The sequence below is a fragment of the Podarcis tiliguerta genome (assembly GCF_965153285.1).
Source record: "Podarcis tiliguerta genome assembly, chromosome: 10".
NCBI classification, from domain to species: Eukaryota; Metazoa; Chordata; class Lepidosauria; order Squamata; family Lacertidae; genus Podarcis; species Podarcis tiliguerta.
In genome coordinates, this window is record NC_139543.1 from 49774008 (window position 1) to 49800128 (window position 26121).

At 44.9% G+C, this 26121-nt stretch overlaps 2 long non-coding RNA genes across 2 annotated transcripts in view; one reads left to right on the forward strand and one right to left on the reverse strand.

Moving 5' to 3' along the window:
* The window catches only part of LOC310658393, an 84071-nt gene that overhangs the window by 21298 nt on the left and 36652 nt on the right, over window positions 1-26121 (reverse strand). Inside the window, exons 2-3 of the long non-coding RNA XR_014502301.1 lie at window positions 4315-4435; window positions 2825-2913 (exon numbers count right to left, since the gene is read on the reverse strand). This is a non-coding gene — a long non-coding RNA (uncharacterized lncRNA). The remainder of the gene's footprint in view (window positions 1-2824; window positions 2914-4314; window positions 4436-26121) is intronic.
* On the forward strand, window positions 480-2441 carry LOC310658875. The gene is made up of 3 exons (XR_014502515.1): window positions 480-740; window positions 953-1858; window positions 2218-2441. It is a non-coding gene; the product is annotated as an uncharacterized lncRNA (long non-coding RNA).

Here is a 26121-nt window from a genome sequence, read left to right on the forward strand (position 1 = left end):
TATCCATACTGATGTCATCAATGTTATACCCTCCAACATTTCTCTGATGAAAATAGGGACATCCCATACCATAACGACAATTTTACTATTTATACCCCACACATCTTACTGGGTTGCCCCAGTCACTCTCAGCAGCTTCTAACATATATAAAAACATAATAAAACATTAAACAAACTTCCCTATACAGGATTTTCTTCACACAACTTGGGGGTTGGATAACTCCATACCCTCCAGCATTTCTCCAATGAAAATAGGGACCTCTAAATCAGGGACGTGCCTGGAAAATAGGGACACTTGAAGGGTCTGCAATGTGCAGCAGCAAAAGCTTCTGGTATATCCAAACACACACCAAAATAGTTCCTGATTCTAAAGAAGCAGCAAGCACCAACTTTTCTCTTTGAGCTTCCAACCAATGGATCTGACGCACGGCGGCAAGGTTGTTTTTGTTGTTTATGGGGAAACAGCAGGTCTCGGATCTATCCGAGTAGCTCCAGCTTAAGTTTCTGGGATTCTAGACCTCAACCATGGTTTCAGGGCTGTATGCGTCTCAGTCTCCAGAGGAAGGAATTTAGTCTCAGGTGCAATGCAAGAGGTCCAAGTACTTTTAACATGTGTCAATGTGGTGTAGCGGCTGAAGTGTTAGACTATGACTGGAGCGGTTTTAGAAACTCAGATAAATAAGCTAGGCCCCAAATGGCTCTTTAAACCATGGTTACATTTGCCAAAATGGAATACAGTGGTACCTCAGGTTAAGAACTTAATTCGTTCCGGAGGTCCGTTCTTAACCTGAAACTATTTTTAACCTGAGGTACCACTTTAGCCAATGGGACCTCCCACTGCCGCTGCGCCATTTCTGTTCTCATCCTGAAGCAAAGTTCTTAACCCGAGGTACTATTTCTGGATTAGTCTGTAACCTGAAGCGTCTGTAACCCGAGGTACCACTGTATCTAGTTGCCCTTTTGGGGCAAGATGGCTCTAAAGACTTCTTTCTCAAATGATGGCTGTGATTAATTCTCCATTAGACATCTGGCTGGTTCAGAAGACAACCTTGAGCTAGGTTAAGAGTTTTGAGAACCTAAAGAAAAAAAGTCACCGGATCCAGGGACAGTCCCCATATATATTGTCCTGTTCTGACCTCTTTTTCTTAATGGTGACTGCTTTCGCTCCTGCTCCGGCTGCACAGAAAAAGCCATTTGGTTCCAGAAATTCATTCCGATTGCGCAGATAAAATAGAATTCTACAGGGTGTGTTGCTAGTGTGGGAAAACAGTCAAGATCCAATGATTCCCCAGATGGGGAAGATGTCAGGCGCCATCCTGGCACCCAGGCATCTTCACGTGGTCACAAGTGGGTGAAAGCCAAGTGCAAAATGACCTGGCGCCTGGCTAATTTTGAACAATGGACCAGAGAGCAAGAGCAGCATAGCAGGGTAGGGTGGTACCACCTTTTTGATGCTAGCATTGCTGCAGAGTACCTGGAAATTTCAGCAGTTAAATTGGTGCTGTACAGACGCACTGGTAGGACCACCAGGTTATCTCTTTCTGGTGTGTCTGAACAGCTTTGCCCTTGCCATGATCCTGCTGCTGTTCCTTCTAGGTTCATCACAACAGAAGGGTGTTCCCCAAGCCCAATTTCCAGTGGGAGGCAGGGGGAGAGGAGAGTGAGTGTGTACGGTTGTTGCTCCTCCAGTTTGCAAAGGTGCCCAGAAGCCCCCAAAGGTTGGTGACCCCTGATCTACTCCAACGGCCTTATGTGACCTTTGGACAGGTCCACAAATTACCAGCTTCTAAGAAAGAACACTGACTAGTGTTCCAAATCAGAGAAGGGCTCTAAATTATGCTAAACTGTTATTACAGAGGTAAAGGTAAAGGTAAAGGGACCCCTGACATTAGGCCCAGTCGTGGCCAACTCTGGGGTTGTGGCGCTCATCTCGCTTTATTGGCCAAGGGAGTCGGCGTACAGCTTCTGGGTCATGTGGCCAGCATGACTAAGCCACTTCTGGTGAACCAGAGCAGAAGGAAACGTTGTTTACCTTCCCACCGGAGCGGTACCTATTTATCTACTTGCACTTTGACGTACTTTCGAACTGCTAGGAGCAGGGACCGAGCAACGGGAGCTCACCCCGTCGGGGGATTCAAACTGCCGACCTTCTGATCGGCAAGCCCAAGAGGCTCAGTGGTTTAACCCACAGTGCCACTCGCGTCCCATATTACAGAGGTAGAGAACTCTTAAAGAAAAATGTCTTTAAAGCAATCCTAGGTCCAGTTCAGCTACCACCCATTTTGTGAGGGTCAATTCCTTTGTTGCCCTGGCAACCATAGGGTAATTCATGGAAATCCAAATGCTGCTTCTCTTTTTAAACTTTTAGAGGTTTAAAAAATTACTGCACATTCTAATATTATTTTTCCAGGTTGGCATTCACCTGTCACAGGGCCTTTTCAGTGATAGCTCTCCGGTTGTGATGCCTTCCCTGTCTCCATCATTATGAACTGTCTCCATCATTAATAACTTTCCAGAGAAGTGTGGAAAAAAACTCAGCCTACCCAGACATTTGGTGACTGTTTCTGGCAACCCCAAAATCACTGTTGACTGCTTTTAGAATGTTTTTAACTGAGACTGCTTTTATATGTTTTTCACTGTAATTATTTTTAGAATGTTTTAAGTGTTTTATAATGTTTTTGCTTTGCTCTGTTTTAAAATTATGCATCCGTTTGCCACCCTGGGCTCCTTCGGGAGGATGGGTGGGATATACATCCAAAAGCAAACAAACAAACAAACAAACAAACAAACAAACAATGTGGCAAAGCTAGAATTCTGCCTTTACCTTTTGTAAAACTGCCAAACCACCTGGATGTTCCTCACACCAGGAATTCATCTTTCCAGAGGGTGGAGGGAAGAAACCCCTTCAGTTGCCTGGAAATGAAATGTTAATTATTATTAGTATGGCAGCTCTTTAGCGGTGCTTGTAACAGGATCGGCCGAGCCCGTGAACCTGGGTTGGCACACGCACTTGCAAGGAATAACACTATTATTGGTTAACATGTCTGGTTATTTTATAGACCTAGTTAACAAGAAGTGGGGAGGTGGGAGAATTCCTGTATCGTGCAAAGCATTTTTCCGCCTGTCGTTTGGAGCCTTGCCACTGTTTAAATGTAAGTCGATTTGCTGCCCTACCATCTGCAGTTTGATTATTTGACTATTCCCTGGCTTGGAGTCAAACCACAGCAGAACACCCTAGCCTGTGATTTACAACCCAGGCTGTGATTATAATGGTTTTATTTTTGTTGGATCTCTGTTTACAGGCTCACTTGTCCTGCTGCACCGTGTTAGAATAACAATGAGAGAATTATTAGGTCTCATTAGCAACCATCGCGCATGGCACACAGTGCTTAAGTCATAGAGCGCTGCCTAAGTACTCTAGCAGCCTGGTTGTGTCTGCTTTCCGTTGCAACAGTGAGGTGTGAGAGGATGCCATCAAAAAACTGAGGGCCATTAATTCTTTTCTGAGTAAATAGAGAAGACATGTATTTCCTGGATTATCAACTTGAAAACAATTGCTATGGCAAGGGAACCGGGCTAGTTGTTTCCCTCATCAAGGTTATGTAAGGTCCCCTGTTCCCATCTCTCATAAAGGAAGAAAGCTGTTCACGGGGTTATGGAAGCAGGAAGTGGATTATGAAAACCGGAGAAGAACTCTGGGTGCGCTGAGTTGAGCCACAGCTGGGAATATCTCTCACTTTGCCAATGACAAGAAAACTGCAGTTCCCAGATGGGTTGATCTCCTATTGGAAGGAATGTGGGTCTAGGGCCGGTGGTGTACAAGTTAAAATAATGGCTTACAGTGGAAGAGACGTGGCATAAAAGGAAGTGTTCAGGAAGAGGAAGATCAGACAATTGGGATGCCATTCATCCTGACATCATATTTGTTACCAAGTGGAATCACCCCTGAGGAGACAGTTCTGAGAGAGGAGAAGCCAAAGTGTTGGGCAAATCTGTCCATTGCAGTTTCTCTCAGGGTCTCATTTTTCCAACCCCATCAGTTCATGATTTGTTTTTAAGTCCTCATGAAAATTCACCAGTATTTTAGTTTGGATTTCTCAAAACATATGCATTTTTATGCAAGCATTTTTCTCTGATAGAATGCATTTTTGGTGTTATTTTCACCGATCGATAGATTTGCATGTATGTTTTACCCTCATAAATGCATTTTTTTGTACACATTACTTGACTGGAGTTCAGAATTTGGAGAATCCAAACAATGGCTGTGTTTTGGTCTTCATATTGTTTCATAAAGTGTGAATTAAGTAAGTATACCTTTAAACTGAGCTGAATTTCTGCCCCACCCCTTCTGCCAGCTCAGTCCATGAAGGGGGCCTCACTGTTTTATTTCTCCTTCCGGTGCAGCTGGATGAATGGCCATCTTCATGGTTGCATCCTGCATTAAAAACAAAACAAAACTCAACTCAGTGGTAACTCTACTTGTGTGGTCTCATATTGATATTCCCTCAAGAGTCTTCCCATAGAGTTCCCCACAGCTGGACATGTGTGCAAGTAATATGTGCACAGGTGATATGGAAACTGCATGTTCTGCTTCCAGTCCATGTAAGACGCTCGTGAATTCTGTAGAAACAAATCCTGTTTCCTGAGCAAAGCAGAAGAAGTCTCCCATTGCGGTTTTCAGGTGGCTATTGGGCCTGCTGCATTAATTCTTTCAAAGCTTGGCAGAAACACCCCACGCCTCTCTTTCAGTCCTTTCATGTTCTGGGATGCTTAGGGCCCCCCGCCTTTTTTTAAAAGAATAAACGCTGTCCTGGAACAAAGTACAAAGCTCTGAGCCAGTCTCTGATGCCACTTGCCAGGACTTGGAGAGGTTCAAAAGACATGAGGGACCATAATGAGCCACAATGCTCTCCCGTCTCCTTGTAACTTTCCCTCTGGAGACGCATACTGTACTGTCACAAGAATGTGGAATGGACTTGCGGCTGAGGTGTTGTTTATTGCTTACTTACAAAATTTATGTCACACACTTTCAACAGAAATTTATGTTCCCAGAGTGGTTAACAGAGTTGTAAGAATAAAAAAGTATTATCATCAACAACAGCAATATTACTGCAGCATTATTATTATTATTATTATTATTATTATTATTATTATTATTTAGCTAGCCTGCTTCCTCAGGCACAGCAGAAGATACTGTTCCAGCACCAGCACCGAGGTAAGAGTCAATGGCCAGTCCAAGCAGCTTCTGTATCTGTGATTGGTGGGTGCTACACCATCTTTTCTTTTGCCTCAGGCAACAAAATGTCTTGGGAGGCCTTGTGCTGCCCTTCGGACAAATGAATCTGGACACAATCTATGGAGAGGTTCTTTGGTGCATGCACTATTGAAATGAATGGGACTTGTGCAAGAGACGTGCACACAAGGTGTATTTCATGTTTGGGGCTGAGTCAAATGTGCAAATTTGGTGCTCAGCTTCAAGCGGTGACTTGCCCATCAGAATGAGCCATCACAGGTTAAAACCCACAGCGGTAACCCACATGCAGATGTAGATCAAAACTCAACTGCGAGCCATACATTGTACAGCAATGACATGATCTATAGATGCATGTAAGAACTACGGCCTATGCTGTGCTCTGCGGGCCTGACTGCACAGTCTGTAGAATGCCTCTGGCAAGAAGAGCCGATAGAGCAGATTGCAGATGTTGTTGAACACATCAGCTCCAGCCAGCATGGTCAATGGTCAGGGATGATGGGAGCTGAATCCAACACCTGAAGACCACTGCATTGGCTGCCCCTGGTTGATGGCAACATCCCACAATCACATGTATTTTTTTCTGGATTAAGAAACCTAATACGATCGCTTGCTGAGTGACCCAAGAAGCAAGCAGTTTATAGGCTACAGGAGAGCAATAGCAAGACTCAATGGTTTCTGGGTTAGAAATCCCAACCCACTCTGCTTGCTTACAAGAGAGGTGCTGCTTTCATTAGCTCCATGAGTCAAGACCAGTTAACAAGAAACTTGGCTGGATACTTCTAGGAAGACGTGGCTGTGAACTAGCCCTGGGGCATTGTAATCCAGGAAGGTCAAGCAAAAGAGCAGGACAATACACACCCGGGTGTTTTCTTCCACCTGGGACAGCAAACAGTGGCTGTGCACAGCTAGAGCCATTAGAAATAGAAGCAGCTCCATCCAAAGCAGGCTGACACCAAACGAAGGAATATATTTAACTCAACGTCTTCCTATGTATGTGTGTCTAAGTGAATTTAATGGGATCTGACCCAGGGAAGAGTGTATAGGACTGTAGCTTCAGAAACCTCAATGCAGTATATTCCTATCATTACATGGTGGGTATGAGCTGTTCAGCAGTCAAGACAGACTGCTCCAGAAGGTGGTAGACTCTCCTTCATTAGAGATTTTTGATCACTTAATCATGGATGCTGTAGGAGAGGATTCTCCGCATCAGCAGGCATTTTGAGCAGACTGTTGAGGTCCCTTCCAACTCCATGATATATTTTGCATTCACCCTGATTTGCTTGCACTAAGATGACAAGGAGGTTAGACTATGGTCACTTCAAGATGGCCTGTTTATTGAGCATTCATCCTTATTTGTTTGTGGGACAAGTAGGGTGATGTTGGCTATATAATGAACATATTTATTCTGATTTGTTTGCTGGGAGGTTAGGCTAGACTGTGTCATCACTAAGTGCTTTCACCATGCTTTCCACTGCCTTTCACTTTTGCTGTCATTATCACAAAAAGTCTGATCATCTGGGGAAGCAGGCTTGTTGCGCAAGACCCTCGCCATCAACTACAACAGAGTAACCTGACTTTCCTGGTATGTGATCGAACCATGAATATTATCTTAGAGTTTCCAGGACTGGTGTGTGTGTGTGTGTGTAAGATCTGCCCCTTTCCCTGAGTTTTTCCTAATCAAACAGCAAGTACATTAACAGCAACTTTTCAATAGCAGTACACTTAAAAATGTGGCGATTGATTGATAGATAGATACAGGCAGTGTTGCCTCCCTCATTGGATAGGATATTAATAACAGCTCTATGGGATAGCATGTGTTGGTTTTATTAATCCCAAATCTCATCTCCTGATATATCTCCATATAATGGTAATGCAAGCTAATGATACAATCTCTGTGTTCGTTTCACAATCTATAGGAGCTCTCAGGCAGGTTTAAGCAGAGTCTTATGGATTTGCCTAAGGCCACCCACTGAGCTTCATTATGATCAAGCAGAGATTTCAATATGGATCTCTTCCTGCCAAGCCCATTACTCCGGCCCCTATGCTATCTCCTGAATGTAATCTAGCTATATTAACTCTGTGTGGTCAGGGGGTGGTAAAAAGACCACCCCGTGTTCTTGCACCTGCCCTCAGACCCAGAGAAAGGATTCTGCTGACCCCAAAGGTGTTGTCAGAGAGCGAGCGAGCGAGCGGGTGGGTGGGTCATTAAGTCGTCCCCTCCCCAATGGGCTATCTGTTGCAGCCGATCTGTTATGTGGGTGGTTTAGTTCACTAGCAATAGTACAGGCACAGACCAGAACAAAGAGCACTAGCCACCCAGAGGTGAGTCTTTGAGAAAGAGCGGCTGTAATTCTAAGACTACTTCCGTGTGGGAAACTCCTGAACACCCCTGGGACCTACTTAGCAGCACACATGATTAGAAATGCAAATGAGACCTCCCAGCTAGATTACTGTGCTGTCAGCTTTCACACACACCAGAATCTGCATGCAGCTTTGCTGGGGGAGTGTGTGTGTGGGTGGGTGGGTGGATGGGGGGAGAATCCTTAGCTGTTGTCTAACATGCTCACTCCAGTTTTTGCAAATTGGGTCCTCACTTAAAGAGGGCATGTATTGTGGTGAGACCTGGAAAACTGACACCCTGTGTTGTGGGTGCGTACGATTGGTCAGCCACAACACCCAGTTGGTGGGTCCCTCAAAGTTGGGTACAATCTGGCCAATGGGACACAGTCCAAATGGTTTGAAGGACCTATTTATGCCCATGCACATGACCCAGAGCTTCCTCTTTTGGCGCGTGCATTCGGAACACCCACCCACCTCTCCCTACTTTTAGGGATTGCGCCTGACCTTGCTATGCTGTCGTGTGTTGTCTGTCATTGGGACAGGGGCACGGCAAGAATTTCCCCCACTTGGCTGATTGGCTGTTGCCATTCGGGTTTCGCCTGCTGCGTAGCAAATACTCACAACTTGTAAGGTTGCGGATAGGCTCTGGTTCAGGTGATAGGGATGGGAGAACGCTCTCGCCATCGCTATGTGAAGGGTATTCCGTTAAAGGAATCCAGGGACTCGACGGTTTGGTCAACCCCTGAGAGGGGGTTGTGCCTGTGCCTGAGTCCAGGGGGACATTTGGGTGGCAGAATTAGCCCCTTCCTGGCTTTCCACTTATCCAGGTGTTCACCCTTGGCTGACCTATGTTGGTGCCCTGGGTCAGCGCTATCTGCATGGCAGGGAGCTAGTCGAACCAGAGCCTATGCAACCAGTCACTTTCTGTAATCAATAAAGTTGTGGCCTAAATTCTGCCAAAAAAGCCAAACCAAAATTTGAGTCAAGTGTGAATTTATTTAGGGGGGAGGTTTCTGGGTCTGAACACGCAATGCCCCTGCTCCCCAAAAGGCGTGCTAAAATACTTTTGGGTTCAGCAAAGGCGCCTCCAGTGGAGCAAGGGTTATAGTCTCTTCTTAAGTATATCTAACATAAGTGATTGACATGAAGACCCCCACCTTTGCAGTTCTTTGGTTCAGAAGAGAATTGATTGCCTTTATATCCTACAGCCTGAGCGGGGAGCCTATCGCCTTCCACATGTTAGACTACACCTCCCATCATCCCTGACCATTCACCATGCCGGTTGGGCTGATGGGAGTTGGTGTCCAATTACATACAAAGGGCCACAGGTCCCCCATCATAGTTTTATGCAGCAGGCAGTTGACAGGGTGTGAGGGCAGGGGGATGGATTGGGACCTGGGAGACCAGCGTTCAAATCCCAACTCAGCCATGAAGCTCACTGGGTGACCTTGGGGCCAGTCACTGCCTCTCAGCCAAACCCACCTCACAGGATCACCTGTCATGGATACTTTAGTTGAGAGTCCTGCATTGCAGCGGTTGGACTAGATGATCCACAAGGCCCCTTGCAATTCTACAGTTCTATGATTGGGGATTAAATGAGCAGGGGGATAACCTCAAGCAATTCAAAATAGGAATAGAGGGATCATCAGCCACTGTTGTCTGCTGTGCACCTGTGGAAATCTACAATTGCCACATTTATTAAAGGCTTGGCTGACTACTTACAACGGTTGGTTTTTTTTATTTAAAAAAATCCATCTGTGGGCATGTGTCTGTGTGTAGGCATGTTATTTAAAAAATGCTGAGATAACAGTATTCCAGAAACTTTACTTTTTGGTGATGAAAGCTGTCCGCCGTCTGCCCCCGCCAGAAAAATGAATAGCAGAGTATCAACAGGTATCCTGAGGATCACTTAGCTATAGACCGATCTTTGTGTTTAGTATCTCTTACACTATTTCAAGCTGTTAACTGTGATTTACAATATTGCAAATGCTGACATGCGATTTTGTTTCTGGGTCAGCTAGATGGGCTGAATTGCACACTTGAGCCATTCTGGTTCCTCCGCTGAGGAGCAGATGTTGAACCGTCTTCATTTCTCCTCCTCAGAGGACCATAAGGGATGTCTGGTCACACCTCCAGTTTCCAGTGAGGTTATGGAATTGACTAAGTGGGAGTTCTCTCTGCAGCGCTGTACAGAACGGAGCCAGAAAAATGTTGTTGTAGCTGTGATCTGCTATGCAGATGTGGTTCAAAGTTGCTGGGTGTTGGAATAATCACTTCAGGTTGCAACTTCTGTGGTGATTTCTCCTGGGTCACTCACACACAAATGTTACAGAAAATATATTGCTCTGAATCGCAGCAGCAAGCCAGGCAGAAATTCAACTGGTATGCTATACCCCTACGGGAAGATACAGGACTGAGAGAGGTTCAAGTGTACATTGACTGGTCAGTGTCAAAGGCTCAGACACTGTTTCCATTAGGGAATTTTAAGATACAGTCTTGAGACTCTTGAGAGTCCCACGGACTGCAAGGAGATCAAACCTATCCTTCCTTAAGGAAATCAGCCCTGAGTGCTCACTGGAAGGACAGATCGTGAAGCTGAGGCTCCAATACTTTGGCCACCTCATGAGAAGAGAAGACTCCCTGGAAAAGACCCTGATGTTGGGAAAGATGGAGGGCACAAGGAGAAGGGGATGACAGAGGACGAGATGGTTGGACAGTGTTCTTGAAGCTACCAGCATGAGTTTGACCAAACTGTGGGAGGCAGTGGAAGACAGGAGTGCCTGGCGTGCTCTGGTCCATGGGGTCACGAAGAGTCGGACACGACTAAACGACTAAACAACAATAACAACAACAAGATACAGTCCTTAGCACAGTCAAGGCTACAATTCTACCTGCATGTACCTGGGAATAGCAATGGGGGAGAAATTAGTTTTGGTGCTAATTTAAAGCAGAGCCTCCGAAATCTGCACTTTTCAAAACAGTTATGACAACTGAAACATAGCCATTCATTCTCATTCAAATTTTGCAATGTAGTTCTCCAACCAAACTATATCTGCAGGACCCTGCTTAGCTTTGCAAATGTGCTAACGGTTTTATCGCTGCACCACTTGTCCTACAGGAATGTAGGGAGCAGGATTTAAGTTTGGAAAAATGAGAGATTGATAAAACTGAAATTGACTAGTCCTTCCATTGCTAACTGGGAGTAAGAACCCATTGGAATAAGACACATACAGGGTTCTACCCTAAGTCTCACTGGTGCTCAGCCAAACTTAGGCTTCTATCCAACAGTAGTCCTCCTCAAAGTAGGTGGATTAATTTCAGTGGATCTACTCTGAGTAACACCCAGTGGGCTGCAACCTTTACTTCTCAATAAGCCTGCTTAGAATCATGGTGAAAAGGAGGAAAACTGCTCTCCCATTTGGAAAAATGTCTGGAGAACGAAATGCCACAAAAGGCATTTTAATTTGGCTGGAGTCCTGAGCTGCTGCTTACTCAGCAGAATGGCTAACGCAGCCCCTGTGCCTGGCTTAATGGGATAAATAAGGAAGATTAATCAGCTTCCTTAATGTCCCTAAAAAGGCAAGAGCCCAAAGCGATCTATCAAACTGAGAAATAACTGGAAAAATATGCGGCTTTCAAAGAAGGCAATCATGATCATTACTGCAGAAAGAATGCAAGCCACAACATGTGGTCTGTCTGTTGTGGCTTGGCATATCTTCTGTGGTTGAGCCCCTGCTCCCCCCCCCCCCCCAGCTAGCCATTCAAAAAATGCACCTGCTGAGTAGGAAATAAGCTGATGGGCAAAGGAAGGACCAACATCTGCGGCATCCGATTCACTCCACATTGCCATCCGTTTCTCTGTAAAAAAGCAAAATAAAACCCTCCCCTTATTTTGAACTCATTGCATATGAGTAACGCTGCAGGCTCTCCGGCATTCTCTACTCAGAGGAATGTGCTATTATAGGGAAGCTGCTTTATGGGCATTCGGACCATTGTTCCATCTAACTCAGTATTGTCCACTACACAGGCCTACTTGGCAACACCAGGGATTGAACTGGGCACCTTTTGCATGTGCCACAGGTGCTACAGCCCTCCATACACATATACTCCTTGGAAGTCAGCAGGTGAGGTGGACATGTCTATGACTGGGATCATGGCACACGACTGTTTAGAAATATGTCCTAAAATTCCTAGTCAACTGAACCTACTCTGGTGTACACTGCTTTAGGAAAAGCTAAACCAGGTGACGTGTACACAAATGCACAATTTAGTAGAAAGTGTACATACGGTGGTACCTCGGGTTAAGTACTTAATTCGTTCCGGAGTCCGTTCTTAACCTGAAACTGTTCTTAACCTGTTAACTGTTCTTAAGCACCACTTTAGTTAATGGGGCCTCCTGCTGCTGCCGCACTGCTGGAGCACGATTTCTGTTCTCATCCTGAAGCAAAGTTCTTAACCCGAGGTACTATTTCTGGGTTAGCGGAGTCTGCAAAATAACATGCAAAATGCATTGTGCAGGGGATTTGACCAAAATGTGCATATTTGTCAAAATGGCACACAAAGAAAGTGTATACTGTATTAGTACACATTTGCACCCAAATGCTGAGAAATTATATCTATCTATCTATCTATCTATCTATCTATCTATCTATCTATCATCTATCTATCTATCATCTATCTATTATCTATCTATCTATCTATCTATCTATCTATCTATCTATCTATCATCTATCTATCTATCTATCTATCTATCTATCTATCTATCATCTATCTCTATCTATCATCTATCTATCTATCTATCTATCTATCTATCTATCTATCTATCTATCTATCTATCTATCATCTATCTATCATCTGTTATCTACCTATCTGTCTGTCTGTCTATCTATCTATCTATCTATCTATCTATCTATCTATCTATCTATCATCTATCTATCTATCATCTATCTATCTATCTATCTATCTATCTATCATCATCTATCTATCTATCTATCTCAGATTGCTGAGGAAATGTAGAGAACTGAACTGGAAAAATGAGAAATGAAATGGTCAAATTCCCTCTACGTTCCATAGAATTTACTGCCTAGTAAGTGTACTCTTCTTTCTTGGAAATAAACCCCACAGAATTTGATTACTTGAGAGTAAACAGGCTGGCAATTGGTACAGCCCTTTGAAACCTTTCTCTCTTTACAAATCAAAGCCCAAGATGTCTCCAGGAGAGCAAGCCTGCTTGGAGATCACCTAAAGGACTTGCAATCTCCGAAGTTTCCCTTTAGAAAAATCACCCTGAGAAGGAGTGCACTGGTTTTCCAATGAAGCCTCAATAGATATGAGGAGGGATATGTTTAGAAATCCTTTCTATGACCTGCGAAATTGGTGATCATTTAATAACAGGGTATATAACGATCATGCATTGGCAGAACATATATGTGGTAAGTACCATGTAATCACCAAGCAAACTCCTAATTATTTTAGGCTTACAAACCAGGACACGTGTTAAATGATATTTTGGGAACCATCGAATATAATTACCAAGCTGTTTAACTCTGGAGGAACACAAAATTACTATGCAGTTGCACCAGGACTATATAGTTACTGACCATGCCCCATCTTCATCTTTTTGGATGCTAAATGGCACATTTGTCCGTAGAAGAAGAATACTTTGTGCATTAGCTAACTTGTGCATACTTCCGTTTGAGTAGCTATTTCATTTATTTTTCTTGGTTAACACTGGCAGATATTTGCTGGTGTGCTCAGAGAAGTTTAAAAGGCCCATTATGTAACGCCAACAAAACCCAAAGCCAAGTTGCCAAAGACCCAGACCTTACTGGCAAAGGAAGATGGCATTGAGAATGGCTAGTTTATGAACCAACTTACAGAAGAGCCTAAAAAACCCCAGGGAGGTACAAAATTTCCCTGTCTAATTTCTTGTCTAATCATAACTATTGGCTTCTCTCATTATAAATTCAGCCCGAGAAAGAAATCCTTATATTTGCCTTGCCTTTCACTTTCTTTCACAAGGTATTTTCATCCCACTGTTATGACTCAAAGAGCTCCCCAAGAATCAGAGAATAAAAATGGTCCATAATGCCCTACATTTTGTCCAAGAAGCTCAGCATAGGGGATGTGGTTTCCCCTCTCCTCTTTTTATCCTCAAGACAACCCTGTGAATGTGTTAGGTTAAGGTACTCTGATTGTCCCTAGATTACCCTGCGAGCTTCATGGCATGGTGGGGATTACAACCCTGGTCCAGCAGCTTAACCACTGCACCACAACAAAGTCGTATAACAATCACTGACATCAAAATAGTCATCAACAAAAGAGAGTGGAGCCCATTTGTCCTGGAGCCTCTGGTACAACTTGCTCAAAAGAAGTCAGAAAAGCCTGGCATGGGGTCTTGATATATTTGAGGGTTTGGTGATCCCAAATGCCCCTGAGCTTCCCAGTGTTCCTTCATCCACTCTTCTTGTTTCACATCTAAACTGCTGTGAAGAATCTACAGTCTACAGTTTGTCTAATACAAGGGTCAGCAAACTTTTTCAGCAGGGGGCCGGTCCACTGTCCCTCAGACCTTGGGGTGGTGGTGGACTATATTTTGAAAAAAGAAGAAGAATGAATTCCTATGCCCCACAAATAACCCAGAGACGCATTTTAAATAAAAGGACACATTCTACTCATGTAAAAACATGTTGATTCCCGGACCGTCCGTGGGCTGGATTTAGAAGGCAATTGGGCCGGATCTGGCCCCTGGGCCTTAGTTTGCCTACCCATGGTCTAATACATCCTATCCCTGTGTTCAACCAGTGGAACTTTTGCTTCCTTTATCGTTGCCCACAATTTGACAGCAGGAATGTTCTGATTCAGCTTTCAGCTCTGGGGTCTTAGATGCCCCTTCCTGCACAGATATGTTCATCTCCACAGTGAAGGGACTCCTCCAGACTCTCTGTGTTTTCCAGGAGGGATTCAGGCACATACCAGGGAATTTAAGTTTCCACAATTAAAGTGCTGTGCCACCCTAGTACAACAAATGCTTTAAAGAACAACAACAACAACAAAACAATAACCAACAGCAGAATTTCTGCAATTAAGAAAGTGATGAGGAAACACAACAAAAGGTGTGGAATGAATGGGAAGACAAACAAATAGCCCACAAGCAAATCAGGAAGAATGCTTGGTGCCGTATAACCTCTGCACAAACAAATCAGAATTAAATCTCAATAAAGACCATAGCCATAATGAGCTTGTAGTATAAACATTTGTGGCTGGGAGAAAGAATAAAGATTTCTACATAGGATTTCATTAATATCGTATTAGTTCATGATGCTACTTCAAATGCATATGATATTTGTTTGTTTAGAATATTTATTTGACACACACACAGAAACACACACACATATCTCTCTGTATATTAGCCCACTTCTCAGGGCAGTTACAGATGATCTGTTCATTGCACATTCATCCTGATCTGCTTGTAAAATGTTTATGCAGGAGTTAAACTATGCCCTGTTTATATTGAACATTTGTTCTTATTGGTTTATGGGGCAGTTACATAACAATGAGCATTCATCCCAATTTGCTCACAGAGTGTTTACACGCCTTCCTCATTAATCAGTCATTCATCCCACACTTTTCCATGCATTTCCCCATGAGTTTCCAAACTGAAAAACAGTTCCAAAATAGTTAGATAGCACCAAGGATATTAAAACGGTGGTTAAGCAACAAAATAATTTACCTTGAACAAAATTCTCCCCAGAATGCCCAGAACTACGCAACAGCCTCTCTCTCTCTCTCTCTCTCTCTCTCTCTCTCTGTGTGTGTGTGTGTTGGCCACAAGGCTCTAGGAGGACCATTGATCAGTTTTGCCCCTATGCTTGAAATTCATCCCCATCTGCCCACCCACTAACTCCAAAAAATGCTGAATGGGACTGCATGCAAAAATGCTGAATGGAGGTGGATGGGAGCATTCCAGCCCAGCACTTCCTTTCCTCCCAAATAAGAAATTTCTTTGCATATTGGGAGAGCAAAAGTCCAAAAACTGGGGCATGTTTGCAAGGAAATCACAGTTTTCTTCATAGGGAATTTGCCTTTGGGTTTGTGTGTGTCTCTGAAATTGGTTCTGCCCTTCATAGTTTTGCTTGCTGGATAGTCTTGCCTCACGACAGGACTCAGACTATTTATGGATGTATCTGTTCTATCATTTCTCCAAGGAACCCAGAGCACAGCTTCTGCCTCACTAGAATCTGAGGTCAATCAGACTGAGGCAGTAGACTTCCCTGAGGGCACCCAGTGAGTTTCATGGCCGACTAAGGGTTTAAAGCTGTTTCCTGGTCATTTCAAAACGGGGATTCTTATCTTATTTGTTTTACCTTTGCTGCCAAAGGCCTAATGCCTCTGGATACCAGTTGCTGGGAATCGTAAGTGAGGAAAGTACTGTTGCATTCTGGTCCTGCTTGTGGGCTCCCCATGGGCCTCTGGTTGGCCACTTTGAGTACAGGTTCCTGGACTAGATGGACCATTGGTCTGACCCAGCAGGACTCTTCTTATGCTCTTATATAGCCTTTGGGTCTTTTATTAGAAGAACCAACTGGGCGAGCCGGCACCAAGTCTGCTTGCAATGTCTTGTTATGCAAGAATGCCCGCTCTATGCGCATGTACAGAATTAGCAAAACATCCCACCCTGCCAAGACGGCCTTGCTCCCCCAGAGCGTGCTTGGCAAGCCTGCCGTCAGCAGGTCAGAGCTTAGTCGAAGCAACAAAAAAGCCACACAATGCTATGCAAAGTCTGACGTGTGGCAAACAGAGGGCCTACGTGCTAACTTTGTCTCCTCAGAAAGGCCAAGATGCCACTCAGGCATATGGCTTCGCTGCATGCACAGGCCTGTCTGCTTCTTTCATACAAGCGCAGATACGGTTCGCCTCAAGAAACATAATCAGCCGTAGCCCCATATTGTCTTCGAAGAAAAGAGGGTGGTTTACAAAGGAAAAGAAAAATGACTCTTGCTCTCTTAACCCATTAGGAACTTTGTAGCAGGTGCCCGTCACGAGAATGAGGGACTCATTTACCCAGCAGAGGGCCTCACATTTGGACCTGCCCTACTGTTGCCGGATAATTTGATGTTCAGTTCCAGGACAGTAGGAAAGATGCTGAGATTGCTGCAGACAGCCTGTGTGGTACAGTGGTTAGAGTGTTGGACTTGGGCTTGGGAGACTAGGGTTCAAATCAGCCGTGAGGCTCACTTGGTGACCTTGCAGGCCAGTCACTCTCAGCCTAACCTACCTCATAGGGTTGTTGTGGTAGTTAAATGACGAGGAGTATAACCATGTACCTTAAGCTTCTTGAGGAGAGAGGTGGGATATAAATGCAAACAAGAAAACAAGAAATAAATAGATAAATGTATGTGAGGGTCCAGCAAGGCCCTTCACCTCAAAAATGGTAAAATGTTCATGGCATTATTTATTCAAATTGGTCAGCTATAATTAAAGTTTATGTTTCATAACTACTTAGGAAGGTAGATGGAAAACAAGGATATTTGACAAACTGGAACTGAGCGACACTCAGCAGTTTTCTTTTGCAGGGATTATGGTGGAGCCAGTTTCCTGAGCTTGCTTTCTGTGGGTTCAGATTCCCTGAGTTGACATTGGGTTTCAAGCTCGAATGGGAGTCTCTCCACTGAAAACATTCTCCTTGCCATGTTTTCCACCAGAAATGAGCAGACTCTGCAGGGCACCGCCCTTTCTGAGAGCAATTTTGCTGGAGACCTTGCCGACAATTGGCTCCAGTTTGCAGACCATAATAATAAACTTCTTGGAAAAAACTGGGCTGAGTTTTGGAGTCAAGCTCTTGCCAGTTTCGGGTTTCCTAAGGTATGTTTCACACCACTGTGTTATTATTAACTGCTAGCCATTACTTATTTGCAAAGGATGAAAATTATGAAACCCAGTGTACTCCGTGCCTGAGAGATCCATCAAATGAAAGAAGGAATACCTGTTTTTCAGTTGCAATTGTTGGAAGGTGTTAAGACAGTGGACATCTGAAACCACCGATTCTGGCAAAGGGTCCCAGGTACATTATTCTGAGCCACTCTCTTGCCTGCTCTCTGCTGTACTTGCCACAATTCAGGTGATTTTTGACTAATGATATAGCAGGTGGCAAGTAACAGAACAGGGATTCAAGCTCCCTCCAGAACTTTAGATTTGTGCAGTTAAAGTGTATCAAAGCACTCGATTACCTTGGTGCATCAAATCTACAGTACTTAATAACAGAATGGACCTTTTGTGGTTAGAAATGTGATGGGGGGAAGCCCTGAAAAGTGTAGGGTGGATGAAGGATTAACAGGAAGATGTGTAAAAACACCACACCAGCAAATCAAGATGAACACTTGCTGTTGAATAACCTCCCCACAAATGAATTAGAATAATGCTCAATATAGACCAGATATAGTCTAACCATCACATCAGCTTTGTGCAAGCAAAGCAGGATGAATGATCTTCAAAGATGAGATATAGGGCGCTCCCAGACTGTGGCTGTTCTCTGGTGGGATTTGGCCGCATGCCAGAAAATGCAGGTTGCACAGTTATAGTTGACTGGGGAGGTCTTGCACAACAAACCAGCTTCCTCAAAAGATTGGACTTTTTGAGATAAGGAAGGTGACGGGGATATTGCTGCATAGGCAACCCATGAACAAATCAGAGTGAATGCTCATTGAATAGCCATCATGGTTTAATCTCCCTGCAAACAGAAACAGGTAATCTGGAAGTGTCCATAGTCTAACCTCTGCATAAGCTTTGTGCCAACAAAACAGGGTGAATTGAGATTACATAGGTTGTCTGGAGTAACCCCAAGATGACAGGGTTTAACTTTGTCCTTTAAACCACAACAACCTTGGGCAGAGTTGGCAGACTGCCCCTGCCTGCTTGGCAGAAGGGCCAAGGAAACAGGCACCCTGAAGCCCATGAGCTTTTTTTATATATAATCCTACATGCTATGGTTGGTGGTAGAAACTGCAAAAAAGAGAAAATGTTATCCGTTTCCTATCAGGTTCTTGGGAGTAGGGCTCTCTGTGTGGGTTGCCTTGAGGCATTACCTGCACCTGATGAAAGAGTGTTGATAGCTTGGTGACGTGCTGCCATGGGAACTAAATTGATGCAGGAACATAGTGGGGATGTTCTGAACTAGAAAAATGCAGAGAAGGGGGCACAAACATTAGTTTATTCATCAGTTGAAAGACTGCTGGTTGCTTTTTAAAGTGGTCAACACAGCCTTCGTATGAGTGCAATTGAAGCGCTCAAACTGACCATGTGTAAAAGTTGAAACTTCATGAGGCTTGTCCATGCCCAAATCCCAGTGTGCCATTGGTCACTCCCAAGTCTTCTGTTCCTTTTCCAATGGGCTGAAATCACCACTTGTTGACTTCTACCAGTCATTTTTGTGGAGCGCCTTCCAGCCTTAACAGCAGAAGCTATACTGCACCTCAGAAGCAGCCTTGTGTGTTGGGCGTGGGGGGGCCAGGACCGTGGGCCACTCTGGGATTATTTGGTCTCTTGCAGATTCAGCAGCTACACTGATTTACAACCACTGGGATTCTGGCCCAGAATTTGATTATAACTGTAGATCAGGAAGAGCGAACTTACTGAAGGTCACAGACACCTCAGGTTACAGACTCTGCTAACCCAGAAATAGTACCTCGGGTTAAGAACTTTGCTTCAGGATGAGAACAGAAATCGCATGGCGGTGGCACGGTGGTGGCAGTGGGAGGCTGCATTGGCTAAAGTGGTACCTCAGGTTAAGAACAATTTCAGTTTAAGAACGGACCTCCAGAACAAATTAAGTTCTTAACCCGAGGTACCACTGTACTATTATTGCACCAATGGCATGTCTCAGAATAAACCCATGAAAATAACAACCCAAGGGGCCTTTTATCTCTAATGGTAGGGCTGTCCTCTGGTCCACCTAGTGGAGAGTTGCTGTCACTGCCTGGTCCCTTGCTGAAGACCCCATACACCAGCGGTTTTCAGCACCGTGACACCCTGGGGTGCCTTGAATGATGGTCAGGGGTGCCTCGGGCAACACTGGCATCTTTCCTTCCCTCCCTCCTCTGGTGCCCTCTCACGTCTCTGCCTCCCAAAGGCTTGCATGGCTGCTGCCACTGCTGCCTCCTAAGGTGAGTAAGATGCTGGCCTCACGTTCACCTTTGGCCAGTCTCTGTTGGACCCAACTAAGGCTGGAGGCATCCTCTTCCCAGGGTGGTGTGGTGTGAGGAGGCACCTCTCTTTGGGCAGGGGGCGGGCTGGCTCAGAGAACAGGGGCGGTGGCGGCGGCTGCCCAGAGGACTCCCAAGAAGAGGGAGGAGGTGCGGAGGCTGAGGGACCACTCCACAAGGGAGGGTGTTCGAAAAGGGGTGAGGGGCTGCTGGCTCTGCAGGCAAGGGGTGACATAACTGGGCTCCTGTGCCCCACAGGGGTGCCGCAGAAAGAATGTAGTTGGTCAGGGGAGCCGTGGGCTCCAAAAGGTTGCAAACCTCTGCATTACACATTTGAGGCAGCCCCGTCCATTGAATACCCACTAAACAAGCACTGGGTCCATTTGTTAAAAGAGCTTTAGATTATTTGGAATCTAAAAGCAAGAATCATGTTTCTCTCCCTAGCAGAAGCACCCCTCCTCCTTTCATTTGTCTTTCCCTGTGACTCTGTCCTTTTGTATCTTTTGGTCTTTGCTTCAATATCCCATTGACAGTTCATGACTAATTTGCTGCTGCCTCCAGCTATAAAAAGCATCTTGCAGCATCTCTTGCCTTTACTGCTCCCCCCTTCCCCCCCATCCTTTTCATGGGCCTGTGGTTTGGGTGGCTTCCCGCCACAGTGTTATTCATTTATAACACCATAACGATCTGATTCCTTGCTGCTATTTTTAAAGTAATTACATTTAGGCTAGAACGATGTTACATAGAGCAGCAGCAACATGCTAATCAAGCACTGGGCCATTATTTAATCACCGAAATGTGTGCTCTAATGAAGAAGCAGCTCTTTGATATCCGAGCCACTTAAAGCAAGCCATCTTGGCAATATTGCTTGGTGCAGAACCCTTTTAATGCCACCTGCCACCGTCCGAGCCAAGATTGCCTTGAAGCAGCCAATGCCAGAATGTAATGCAAACGGTTAGCGGGAGCAGGAAGAACAAAGAAAATTACATTTGGTCCCTTGGGTCTTTCGGGCTAATCTGCAGAAAAGCCTTGAGCTAGTAAGATCCATGAGTCACTTTGTTTAGCCTTCTGTATTCTGTTTGCATTAGAGTTTGGCACATTGATTTAATGAGCTCTCCGTCTCAGAGGAGGGTCTGAAGGCACACGGGGCCAGGACCAAGCTGAAGAGAAGCAGATTTGGGTCTAACAATTATGGCAATGCATCTTTTTCTGGCTTCCTGGAGATGTGTACTTGGCACTCTGGGGCACCAAATATGTTTCCTCCCACCTCCAAAGGGAGACTCTGTGGTATGGAAAATACGCTGGAAAGTGCAAGATAACAATTGCAAAAAATGTGACATTGCATAACCTTCCCACAAAACAAATAGAAATGAATGCTCAGGAAATGACTGGTGTCATGTAACGTCCCCAAAACTTTGTACAAATAAATCAGGATGAACGAGTAAGAAACAGGTCACCTGGAAGTGATCTATGTATGTTCTTCTGATGATTGAGGCACCCTAGTTCTCTTAATAGCCGAGGCTTTCAGAAATCCTATTCCGTGAGATGAGGGTCACCAGAATCAATACATCAGGGGTAAATCTGGCCTTGTTTCTTCTTGATTCAGCAATGCAGATGTCAGTACAAAGTAGTCCACGTGCATCAGTATAAATCCTAAGAGCCGCATTAGGATGATATGTGTAGGTGGCAAAACCATAGCACAAAGAACTTAATCCCCTAAGTGCAACTGAATGCTAATCGGGGAGGGAAACTAATCAGAGAAACCCTGTGTAATTCTTCCCCAACTGGCAGAATGATTGACAGGGGGAAAGGATCTCCGAAGGGTGCAGCGCATGAGAGCTGTCACTTTTCAGATTAGGCACCGGCAAGCCCTAACGACATCCTGATAAGAAATGGTCTCAGCTAAGGGAGTTTATTATACAGGCAGGCCTCCAACAGCTAAAGACTTGGCTGGTTATTTCAAGCCAATACTTACCAGTAAATGTAATAATACTAATCCAGCCCTTCACATTTATCTGCACTCCCCTCCCCCCATTTACAGCCTCCTTCATCCTCCAGCCTTTGAGAATGTCTCTGGCTCACAATTGGCTGTTTCCCACTGAGGAGGTGGTGCTATTCTACTTCAGATTGCAGCAGGCCCCCCCCTTCATATGACAATGTTATTCCATACTTTAAATTTCTATCTCCCTGCCTACCCCTCCACATCAAAAACTAGGAGATAAAAGGATCAGTTAGTTCAACCTCCATGGCTAGGGCTATATTACGGACCTGGATTTCCAAGGCTGCATGTTTACTGAGAGGGAGAAGGGTGAGGCAGCAGGGAGACTGCTGTTGTGCAGGCAGTGTGGCAGTGCCAATCGGCACTCCTGACATGATGCCCGCACCACTTCAAGCTCCCTGCTGCCTTGCCCGTCTCCATCACCAGAAGTGACACACAATGGGTCCCTTCCAACTCTTCTGCTTCTATCATAGAATAGAATCATAGAATCATAGAGTTGGAAGAGACCACAAGGGCCATCAAGTCCAACCCCCTGCCAAGCAGGAAACACCATCAGAGCACTCCTGACATATGGTTGTCAAGCCTCTGCTTAAAGACCTCCAAAGAAGGAGACTCCACCACACTCCTGAGAGAGTGAGTGATCATGAGAGAGGTGTTTCCAGCTCCCGCATCCCTTACCCATGGAAGTCTTATAAGAAGCTGCTGCAGGACTGTGAGCAACATCACGGCTCCTAGGACCCAGCTGAAACTGTCAAGCTCCCTCATCATTTTTTTGCTGTTGCCAGAAAGTGTAATGTTGTTAATGTAATCTTGTTGCATTTATATTACTGAAAAGTTGGGTTTTTGTTTTTTTAAAAAACATGTTGCCATATTTGCTATTACATTGTTGTTCTATTATGTAATTTGGACATTGTTCTTGTGTGGGTTGGTTTTGAGTTGCATTCCTGTTGCTTTTTGTTGCAAGCTGCTTGTGGCATGATTCTTTTTGTGGAAAGTGGCGTACAAATAAAATTATGGAAAAACGAACTATGAATATATACATATTATACGTATAAGATGGCTAAGGTCCCTGGGGAGGGTAATGGGAGCAGAGCCTATATATGCAATGTCGACAGGAGGAGGAACATACGAGGGGGAACGAGTTGAAGACCATGCGGCATTTAGGTGTTTGTACCCCATGCTGCTTCCACAAGTCTTCGTTGGTATATAAACACATGTACTAACTCTCAAAGGGACGCAGGTGGCACTGTGGTCTAAACCACAGAGCCTAGGCCTTGCTGATCAGAAGGTCGGCGGTTTGAATCCCCGTCATGGAGTGAGCTCCCGTTGCTTGGTCCCTGCTCCTGCCAACCTAGCAGTTCAAAAGCACGTCAAAGTGCAAGTAGATAAATAGGTACCGCTCCGGCGGGAAGGTAAACGGCGTTTCCGTGTGCTGCTCTGGTTCGCCAGAAACAGCTTAGTCATGCTGGCTGTACGCCGGCTTCCTTGGCCTATAGAGCGAGATGAGCACCGCAACCCCAGAGTCGTCCGCGACTGGACCTAACGGTCAGGGGTCCCTTTACCTTTACCTTTACTAACTCTCAAAAGGAGCCTTGGAGCTTGGGGAGGAAAGAATATTATCTAATATTCTCCAATTTTCTCATCTTCTTGGTGATTCTATACTTTCCCTACAGAAAAAAACACACATTTGTGCCACTTGCTTGCTGACAGCTTTGATGCCTGCAAGCAAAGCTTACAATTTATAAGCCTGTACAAAAAAAGGGGGGGGCCAGGGGGAAAGAGTGTGACATGTTTGGATCATTTTAAGAGGTGCTTTGAACAGCCTCTGAAGCTAGAAGAGGCACTTGGCGCTGTAGCAAAAATAGCACATATTGCCAAGGTATTTCCAACATGAGAAATGCAAATAAATAAATTATGATGGACATGCAGGCCTTGACACTACTGGGCCCATTAGTCAAGCTAAAAAAATCCCTCACCATAGATACACCCTAAAGAGCGAGAGATTGCAGAGGGAATATTTAACCCTAAAGCCATAGTAGGATAGCCCAGTTGGTTGAGCATGAATCTCAAGGTCGTGGGTTCGAGCCCCGCATTGGGCAAAAGATTCCTGCACTGCAGGGGGGTTGAACTAGATGTCCCCCGTGGTCCCCCCCAACTCTACAATTCTATGATTCTATCATGGATGTCTATGGCTGGCCAAACACTGCAGGGAAAAAGGAGTCTTGAAATGCATGGGTGACTGATAACACCCAGCCTGCAATCCAATCTGCTTGTTCCATGCATAACTTTATAAACTTCTATCATGTCGTTCACCTCTTATTTGCCTTCTCTCTAAACTAAAAAGTCCCCAAACCACCAACCTTTCCTCCTAGGGGAGCTGCTCCATCTCCTTGGTCATTCTGGTCGCCCTTTTCCAACTCTACAATACCCTCTTTGAGGTGAGGCAACAGTATTCCAAATGAGCTTGGCACCCTAGATATGTATGACCACCTGATGGTATTGGCAGCTTTATTTCCAATTCCTTTCCTAGCATGGATTTTGCCTTTTCCACACTCTACCCTAGTGTCCGATACAGGGGTAGGTGCCCTCCTGATGTTCTGGGACTAATACTCCCATCATGCTATGGCCATTGGCCATGTTGGCTGTGGCTGATGGGAGTTAGAGTCTGACAATATCTGGAGGGTGCCACTGGTCTGATATTTGGGAACCAAATTTATTATTTTTTATTGAGAAGGTTCTTAAACTGCTTCATCAGAAAAGCTCTCCAAGTGGTAAAAATAAAATTAAAGATGAAATACAACCAAAATCCACAGTCCTTGCCGACAAATTTTCCCAGTAGTGATGTATGGAAGTGACAGTTAGACCATAAAGAAGGCTGATTGCTGAAGAATTGATGCTTTTGAATTATGGTGCTGGAGAGAGTCCCATGGACTGCAAGAAGATCAAACCTATCCATTCTGAAGGAAATCAGCCCTGAGTGCTCACTGGAAGGACAGATCGTGAAGCTGAGGCTCCACTACTTCGGCCACCTCATGAGAAAATAAGACTCCCTGGAAAAGACCCTGATGTTGGGAAAGATGGAGGGCACAAGGAGAAGGGGACGACAGAGGACGAGATGGTTGGACAGTGTTCTTGAAGCTACCAGCATGAGTTTGACCAAACTGCGGGAGGCAGTGGAAGACAGGAGTGCCTGGCGTGCTCTGGTCCATGGGGTCACGAAGAGTTGGACACGACTAAACGACTAAACAACAACAACCATCATCATAAAGAACAGATTATATTCCATCCTAAAGCTGTGCAGCACACCCAGAACCTCCTAACTGGAAGCTTTGCACTTTGAGCAGGCAGCATAAGCTAGGACAAGGGTAGTCAACCTTGTGTTCTCCAGGTGTTGTGGACTACAACTCCAAACAACTCTAGAGGGCATCACAGTGGCTACTTCTGTACTTGCACAACTCAAGACCACAAGGAAATGGTGAAGGGGACAGTTGCTCTGGTGGTGTCAGGGACTGGGCAGAGCAGTAATGGTGGAGACTGCCTCCCCAGCCTGACCCTTCCAGAGAAGAAGAAGACAGTTCAGAATTACAACAGGGGTTTGAGGGAGATGAAGGAGAAGTTGGGAAATAATGGGAGAGGAGGAAGAGGCAGAGCTGGAACAGCTGGCTGACACGTCATCACTAGAAAGCATTCAAGACCCTGCTTCTCCCGGAACCCAATGAGCCTTAAAAGTAGGAGAGCAAAGTGCTCAGAAGCAAAGTGCCCTCACTGCCACCCATAGAAGGGATGATGAATGAGGAAGTGGGAGAGAAGGGGAGGGGAGATTTACTTGCTCTGATGATTAATCCAAGAGGTTGCATTTCTAAGCCTCTCTCTGTGAATATTGAATAAACAACATTGGTAAGAACTTCCCTTGTCTTATCCATTCCTGGCAATCGACCACGCAGGGTTGGATCCTCTGACGCCTGACAGGTGGCAAGTTTAAATGCTGCAATATCATCCTGTGGTGCATGGATCAGCTCCCAACAGCACAGCCAATAGCAAGGGATATAAGATAAGATGCAACAGGGAGAGAGGATTTTGCAATTTCATATCACTTTTCTTTTATTCTAGTTTCTCTCTTGTTATTATTCTTTGTAGATTAGTTCTTTCTTTTTATTGTCTCGTGAAAGTTTCCCAATAAAACTTTTCAAAAAAGAAAAAGAAAGACAAGGATCATGGGAGTTGTGGTCCAAGACACCAGGAGGGCACCAAGTTTACTATCCCTTTAGAGACCCCTGACGAACATCTAGTCCAAACCTCTTGCAATGCAAGAATATGCAGCTGTCCCA